Source organism: Oryza sativa, chromosome 12 (genome assembly GCF_034140825.1).
Source record: "Oryza sativa Japonica Group chromosome 12, ASM3414082v1".
NCBI classification, from domain to species: domain Eukaryota; kingdom Viridiplantae; phylum Streptophyta; class Magnoliopsida; order Poales; family Poaceae; genus Oryza; species Oryza sativa.
Window position 1 is genome coordinate 8496114 of NC_089046.1, and position 8862 is coordinate 8504975.

Genomic DNA, 8862 nt, shown 5'->3' on the forward strand with positions numbered 1-8862 from the left:
GAGTCCAAGACCAGTCTGCACTAAAACGGGCGCCCAGGTCGCATACGTGCTCGGATTGGGGCGTTCTTTATATGGATGGAAAGCTAAGAAGATAACTTTTCCAATGGTTTTGCTCCCACATCCCAATTCTTTCCGAGTCAATGGGAATTGACCGAACAAGTTGACGTCCAGAATCTGTCCCGGTGCTGCGTCACCGTATTTGGGCCTTTGGCCCGTGTATCGTGTTGGAACCCATTAAGGTTGCGTCGAGAGGGGTTTGCACAACCCTAAACTCTATATATCAGTACCCGCCGCCATCTTTAGGTTTTTGGGTTTTGCTTAGATTAATCTGTCGAGAACAGTTTCGCTGCAAGATCGGTTTGTAAGACCCCAACTCGTGAGCTTAATCATTCATCTGCAATTTTGGTTGTTTTTCTATCTCGTTCTTGTTTGTGTTCTTTGATTGGCAAACAGGGATTAGCCTTCTCGGCGAGGTCATCAGCGTTTCGACACGGGTGATAACCAGAGGAGACGTGGTGCTGCGATTGCGGGGCTCAAGAGCATGCGCGTTCAAGAAGCCGGATCGATTTGTGTCGTGACTCCGTCCAAATCGTTGTTTATTAGAACCTTTCGGAAGATCGGGAACCCTAGTGCACATCATTTTGTTCTGGCATGAAACACTGGATTTGCTGACAGATATTTAGCTCCAAGGTTATCACACTAGATTCTAGCTGCTCTAGGGGTTTTAATCCCCAATTCAGCAAGCAAGGTTTGTACCCACATTATTTCTGTAGTAGCATTTGCAATTGCTTTATACTCAGACTCTGTACTGGACCTGGAAATAGTGGCCTGTTTCCTAGTACTCCATGATACTAGATCTGATCCTAAGTATACTGCAAAACCTCCTGTTGATCTTCTGTCATCAAGGCTACCTGCCCAATCTGTATTAGAAAATCCACTAACAAGAGTAGAATCTGACTTATGAATTTTCAGTCCCAACTGTGTACATTGCTTAAGGTATCTAAGTATCCTTTTAACTGCAATCCAATGAACAGTTGTCGGAGCATGTAAAAACTGACACACTTTATTAACTGAGAAGGCTATATCAGGTCTAGTGAGAGTTAAATACTGCAAAGCACCAACAACACTCCTATACTGAGTAGCATCAACATCTCCCAGTAAAGTACCTTCATGCAAAGAAAGTTTTTCACTTACTGACATAGGGGTATTTGTAGGCTTGCAGTCCAGCATCCCAGATTTCCTCAAGAGGTCAGTTGCATACTTATCCTGAGTCAAAATAATGCCATCTCAAACTTTGCTTACTTCTATACCCAGAAAATAGTGCAACTCACCTAGATCTTTCAGTGCAAACTCTCCTCTTAGATCCTGAAGTAATGCAGCAGTCGCCCTCTCTGAAGAACTGGCTACAATAATGTCATCAACATATACCAAAACGAACATAGTAATCCCTCCTTTGTTCAAGAAGAATAATGAGGTGTCAGCTTTAGATCCAATAAAACCAAGATCAATCAACTTTTTACTTAACTTTGAGAACCAGGCTCTTGGTGCTTGTTTCAGCCCATACAGAGCCTTGTCCAGCTTACAAACAAAGTGTGGCTTAGTTGGGTCCTCAAAACCTGGAGGCTGGTGCATATAAACTTCTTCTTCTAGATAGCCATGAAGGAAAGCATTTTGTACATCTAACTGTGTGAGACTCTAACCTCTAGAAACTGCTAAGGACAAGATAACCCTGATTGTGGCAGCTTTAACAACTGGGCTAAAGGTGTCCTCATAATCAATGTCATATCTTTGTTTAAACCCTTTGGCTACCAAACGTGCTTTATATCTATCTAATGTACCATCAGCTTTACTTTTAATCTTATAAACCCATTTGCAACCTATAATGTTCTTCCCTCTCTGAGGAGGAACTAAGTGCCAGGTTTTATTTTTGACTAAAGCTGCATACTCAGAATCCATAGCTAATTTCCAATTATTATCTTTTAGTGCTTCTATATCAGTTGTAGGTTCACCAAATTCAGTAAACCAAGAATTTTTGTATCTAATAATACCATCAGTGTATACCTTTTCCTTGCGAACACCGCTTTGCGACCTTGTGCGCGGCCTATCTTGCTCCGGCAGGACACTTGCCTCCTCTGTGCTGTTGCCACTACTGCCATCATTGGCTGCGCTGCTACCACCTGTGCTGCTATTGCCTGTGCTGCTGTCACCTGCGCTGCTGTTGTCTTGGGTGAAGTCACATCTGCCCCCTGCACTGACAGACGGTGAGCATCAGGAGAAGAGGCGCCAGTAGCCGGCTGCCGCGTGTCGACGACCAGGCGGGACCGCGCAGCATCGCTAGGAGATGGAGGACAGGTGTCGCCGAGGGAGTGGTCCGCAGGGGCATGGCCGCCACTGCCATGCTGAGCGTCGTCAGACGTAGATCCCGGAGCCAAATCTGAATGATTTTCCGCGCCGGATGGATTTTCTGCATCAGGTTCAGCTGTAGTATTGTCCTGTAGCTCATTTTCAACAGTTAAATTAGTAGGTAATGGATTAATCATATGGTTAAGCACTGGTTCATCCCCTTGAGATCGCATTGGACTAAACAAATCTGAGGGCAAGAGATTTATCTCAGCCCGAAGTCTAGCACCTGCATTGGCATGGGGCTCAGAAAAAGGAAAAATTGTTTCATCAAAGACAACATCCCTTGAGATGTAAACTCGCCCAGTGGAGACCTCTAGACACTTGAAGCCTTTGTGCATATTGCTAAAGCCAAGGAAGACACAATGCTTGGAGCGAAATTCAAGTTTGTGCTTGTTGTACGGTATAAGATTAGGCCAACATGCGCACCCAAACACCCTTAAGGAGGAGTAGTCTGGTTTTTGATGATACAATTTTTCTAGAGGACTCATATTTTGGATAACTCTACTAGGAACTCTATTGATGAGATAGGTGGCGGCTTGAACAGCTTCATTCCAAAATTTTAGAGGCATTGTGGCATGGGATAGAAGAGATAGAGCTACCTCTACTATATGACGATGTTTTTTCTCAGCGGAACCATTCTGTTGATGGGTGTGAGGACAGGATACATGATGCACAATGCCAATCTTTGAGAAGAAAGAATGAAGAGATTGATATTCATCTCCCTAGTCAGTCTGCATGGCTAAGATTTTTCTATCAAAAATGCGTTCTACCATGACTTGAAATTCCTTGAATTTCTCAAGTACTTGGGATTTATGTTGTAGAAGGTAGATCCAAGTAAATTTACTAAAATCATCAATGAAACTAACATAGTATTTCTTTCTCCCAACAGATTCTAGGGCAGGACCCCATACATCAGAAAAAATAAGTTCTAGGGGATGTTTAGAAACACTAGTTGAAACAGGAAATGGCAACTGATGACTCTTTGCTTGCTGGCAAGCATTACAGACCGACTCATTTGATGACTCTGAACAAGGGAGTCCAAATTTATTGACTACTTGTTTAACAACTGAAACAGAGGGATGACCTAGACGACTATGCCACCGATCTAACGACAACTTGACGGCGCTGAAGGCTTGCTTCGTAGAGGACTGTGGGCAAAGGGTAAAGCCGGCGCCAAGACCTTCCCTTAAGAAGAGTTCTCCTGGTGATTTGGTACTTAAGAAAGAAATAATTACGATGTAATTCAAGAAAAGCAGAGTTATCATCAACTAAGCGATGTACAGAAATGAGGCTTTTTTTGGTTTGAGGAACATATAGAACCTTTTTAAGATGAATATTGCGATTAGGGGTATGAACAGTGGTATGACCAATATGACTTATATCCATACCTGTTCCACTGGCAGTGTGGATCCGTTCTCCTCCATTGTACTTCTCTTTCACAGTGAGTTTGTCCAACTCTCCTATGATGTGGTCTGTAGCGCCAGTGTCGATGTACCAATTGGCATCCACACCATAGGAACTTGTAGCGGCTGCTGCAATATATTTAGGATCAGGCACATAATCCTCATCATACCTATACCAGCAGTCGGTCGCCATATATCCACGCTTGAAGCAGACTTGGCAGGTGGGCCGCTTGTCAGCTCCTCTTGGCGCACGTCCATGCCCACGGCCACTGCCACCGTTGCCACGGCCGCGGCCGCGTGGCGAACCATGACCACCATTGTTGCCATCACCTCGCCCTCCAGTGTTGTAGTTGTTGCCGTGGTTCGCAAGATTAACCGAGGTTTCTTGCGTTCCACGGTAGAGAGCTTGGCGTGCCTCAAAATTCAACACCTAGGAGTACAGATCTGCTACCGTGAGTGGCTCAGATCGAGCACACACGGCTGACACCACCTTGCTATAGCCTTCACCAAGGCCGGTGATGATGTACTGGATGAGTTCTTCATCAAGAGGACGACCTCCTACCATACTCATCTCATTGCCAAGAGCCTTCATCTTGGCAAAGTATTCTGGAGTAGTCATCGCGCCTCTCTTCATGTTGGAGAGAGCAAAGCGCGTGCTGATCGATCTTGCTCGAGTGTGAGTGGAATACATCCCCTCGATTGCTCTCCATGCTTCAGCTGCTGTTTCACACGTAGCAACTTGCATCAAGACATCCCTTGATAGAGATGAAAGGAGATAGCCTAGGACCTGCTAATCCGAGGCCTCCCAATCTTCATATGCCGGATTCGGCACTTTTGCTGCTTTGCCATCAGTGGTGATGACCACCTCAGTGTCTGGTTTCTTCGTGGCACCGGTGAGGTGTCCTTGCAGTCGTGCCCCCCAGATGGCGGCGCTAACTTGCGCCTTCCAGGGAGCGTGATTCGCCTTCCCGAGTTTCTCTGAAACCGGGTGGCCTTGAAGTGGATTGGCGTTTCCTAAGGTAGATGATGACGCCATGAGATTGAACCGAGAAAATGGATCAGAGCTCTGATACCATGTGAGTTGGATTTGGTGGAAGCGATCGCACTGATCCTGTGTATCGCCTGTGTGTTAACTTATGACGGGAAAAGCCCCCGCCGTGGCTTTTACAGGAGGCGCAGCTCTGGAACAAACCAGAACCAAATTACAAGGAGATAAGATGCATGCGATAACAGAAAACAGAAAACAATCTCTAACTAATCAGCTGTCATGGCATGCAGGTTGTTCTGGACGTGAATGGCTAAGCCTCATCCTAACACTACTACAAAAACCCTCATAGAGATCGGCTCATAGGTGCCGGTTCATTTAAAACCGGCACCTATAGAGCTTTTCTCACCTCCCAGCGGTGGAAAAATATAGAACCGGCACTTTTAAGGATGCTAGAACCGGCACTTATACTATAGGTGCCGGTTCTTTTGAAAAACCGGCACCTATTATATTATAGGTGCCGGTTCTTTTGATAAACCGGCACCTAAAGCATTGAGCCGAGCCCATCCGCGCACCGCACCCACCGCATCCTTATCTATCCCTCCCCTTCTCGATCTCTCGCGTCTCTCCCTCTGCTCTCTCTCTCTCTCGTTGTCCTCTCTCTCACTCCCTTCTCTCGCCGTCTCACGGCGCCTGCCTGCGGTCGGCGGCTGGCCAGCGGAGGCGGCAGCGGTGGCCGCGCCCTGCCCTCCGCCAGATCCGGCGGGAGGGGAGGCGGCGGCCTCCCGCGGCGGAGGTGGCAGTGGCGGCCGCGCCCTCCCCTCTGCCAGATCCGGCGGGAGGGGAGGCGGCGGAGGCAGCAGCGGCGAAAACGGCGGCAGTGGCGGCCGCACCCTCCCCTCTGCCAGATCCGGCGGGAGGGGAGGCAGCGGAGGCGGCAGCGGCGAAAACGGCGGCAGTCGCCAACCATGGGATCCCGCGGCTGGCCGGCGGAGGCGGCAGCGGCGGCCACGGCGGCTGCCACGGGGTCGGCCACGGCGGAGGCGAAGACGGCGGCCACGGGGTCGGTCACGGTGGAGGCGGAGGCGGCAGCCCGGCGTGCGGCGGCGGGAGGGGAGGCTGCAGCGGCGTGCGGGGGAACAAGTTTCATTTTCATCGACTGGGTTGGGTAGCAGGCAACCGGAGCTGCCACTGTACTCCGTCCTCAAGCCGTCGGCCCCGTTGCTAAGAGGTTCCCCTCTCCCCTCCCCTTAGCAAACTCTTATTGTGAATGAAATCGGAAAATAATGCTATGATGAAATCTGATCATTGTGCTGTGATAAGTAGGACATATAGCGATAAATTCTGAAATTCCAAAACATGCTATGTAAATTAATTTCATTAACAAATGTTTATTTTTGCTGGGCATTTAGAGAAGTTTTAATACCAGTTATTTGGGTCCCATTTTTAAGTGATTGAATACTGGAATGCATAAAATGTGGTTTGGGTAGAATTAACCGTAAAAATTCACTAGTCAGCAAGCCCTCATTTGGAATGCAGGAAATTTTCTCTTTTCATGCAAGAGCGAGCTATATGTTAATTAGACTAGTGCTGTGAGTTCAGTGTGCAGAAATTTACATGCAGAAATGAGGCCTAAACCTCATTTGACTAGAGATATTGGGATTGTGCTTGTCATCTGTTATTTTTCCTTAGAATCAACATTCTTAGACTTGCTGATATACCTATGCAGTTTTACTAGATTTGGCTATACGAGGCGAATTGATAAGCGTCACTAATTATAGATTGGAATTATTATTACTAGATGTAGTTGGTTCATTTTTAATTTACATCTTCTGTACTGAATGGTGTACAAGTGAGTTGATTTGAGAGTATTATGAATAGTTATAGCTGTTCAAGCTAATTGATCAAAAGCACTAACAATAGGATATTTGAATGGTCCAAGACTTGTTCTTTTCTTATGTACAAACCATTTATAGTCACTGCCTCACTGGCCTTGCTAACTTTTGTCTATCTTTTTTTAACAGATCATGGCTCTTATCTAAAATGCTGCCATAAATCTCTATGGATGAAACCTTTGGTTCATGATTTCAAGGTACCTCATTGAATTGATGATATGCTGCCTAGCAGTTACACTATGAAATTTGTCATTTTAGCATATGTATGGATATACCATGTCAGCTTTTGGTCCTTGCTCTATTTTTATAGAACACTTTTGAAAGAAACCACATGTGAAGAAAACAAACTAGTGTCTCATTGTCATTTAGTTTGTTATAGATGAAGAAAACTCTACCAATTTATTCTGCCAATTGGACTGCATTTTAAGATCCTTCCTTGCCCATGATAAACTATTGAAGTAGAATAGTTCTTAAGTTGTTGTCGGAAGACACTTTTCTTGTAGTTGTACACCCCTAATTTAATTAATGCTAATTGCTGAAGAACAGGGACAGAACCCCTAATTTATTATTGTTGAAGAACTTACATGGAACCCCTAATCTGAACATGGACAAGAACATGGACAGGGCACCTTTCTTATGCTATTTTTGCCTTGCCATTCATGGTAAGGATTGTGTCGATAATGAGTGCTATAGTGTTTTCTTTCTCTGTTGCAGATGTGTTGGCCTTAATTTCTCTGTTTCAGTAACTAAGAGAATCTGCAGTTGCCTCATCTACATGATTATTTTCTTGCTTTGTTAAACTATTATATTTGTTTTGCTATAGCCTGGGTATTCACAATCATTAATTGTTAGTATTTACATGCAGAAATGAGGCTTATATCATTATAAAATTTTAAATATATAAGAGCCCTCCTTTTTTTAGGGGTATAAATACTTTTTTTAGATCATATAGGTCTAGTAAATTTTAACAAAATGCCTCTTTGCGAATATGACAAAAATGGTGTCAATTCTGTATAGGTTAGAATATATGTGCCTCTTATGTTAGGATTTTTGCAGTTCTGATTCATGGGAAGTGTGGTCCATATTGGACAGTTTATATAGTACATTATTCTAGTGTACAACTCAAACTCAAGTGCTGAACCTTTGCTCAAAACTGCTTTAAACTGAAAATCATCCTTAAAACCATATAGGGGTCATTATTCCAATTAGATAACAAAAGGAGCATTTTTAAAGAGGTAATACTAGCAGTGATTAGCAAATTTATACCATTTGAAGTTTCCCTTCAATACCAGGTGCCATTTGAAGTTTCCCTTTAATTCCTGTTTTTTGCAAATGTATATTTCTCTCACTCTCTCTCTATCTCTCTCAGTCAGTCACATAAATTCCAAGAATCATGATTCTGGAAGGGAGAAAACTTGTGCACCCAGTGTTGGACATGGAAACAAGATTAACAAGGTGATGCCTTGCTTTATTATTTCAACTTAATTTCTCTCTCAAGTTAACTTTGTATTGCCTTTGTTTGAAAGTGAATTCATGGTACACTTGCTTAACTTCAAATGAAAACATTTGGAGATGGAATTGATGTATGATAACTTGAATGTGTGGAGATGGATTGCATTTATGTGTGTATGTTTGGAGATTTTTGGATTTGGGGTCATGTGAATCTGTGAATTGATGTTTGGAGATGGATTACATTTATGTGAATTGATGTGGGTTTTTGTGTGTATGGTGGATTGATGTGAATGGACATACTGAGAACCGACTATATTATTTTTTTTGGGGTTACATGATTATAGGTGCCGGTTATTACCATCAACTGGCACCTATGTGGTATAATAGGTGCCCGGCTATAAAGTTAGAACCGGCACCTATTGTATCACATAGGTGCCGGTTAGTGTTAACGACAGGCACCTATAAACACATAGGTGCCGGTTTGGGAACCGGCACTAATGACTTTGATCATTAGTGCCGACCAATTGGTGCCAGCACCGAAACCGGCACCTATTAGGCCTTATGAACCGGCACCTATAACACTTTCTGTACTAGTGTAAACTACCTGTTATCTAATACGCACATGCCCAAATTTGGAAACCCTGCCCATTTCTTGTGTCAAACAAGTATAGTAAGACTTCTTTGGTTACTGAGAAGGTATAACAACTATTATTAAAAATTCAGT

The 8862-nt window shown here is 44.2% G+C and overlaps 1 long non-coding RNA gene across 1 annotated transcript; it reads left to right on the forward strand.

The window, feature by feature from the left end:
* The first annotated feature begins 7227 nt into the window (after positions 1-7227).
* Positions 7228-8451, forward strand: LOC136354831 (uncharacterized). The gene is made up of 2 exons (XR_010738670.1): positions 7228-7348; positions 8056-8451. It is a non-coding gene; the product is annotated as an uncharacterized lncRNA (long non-coding RNA).
* Positions 8452-8862: the final 411 nt, after the last annotated feature.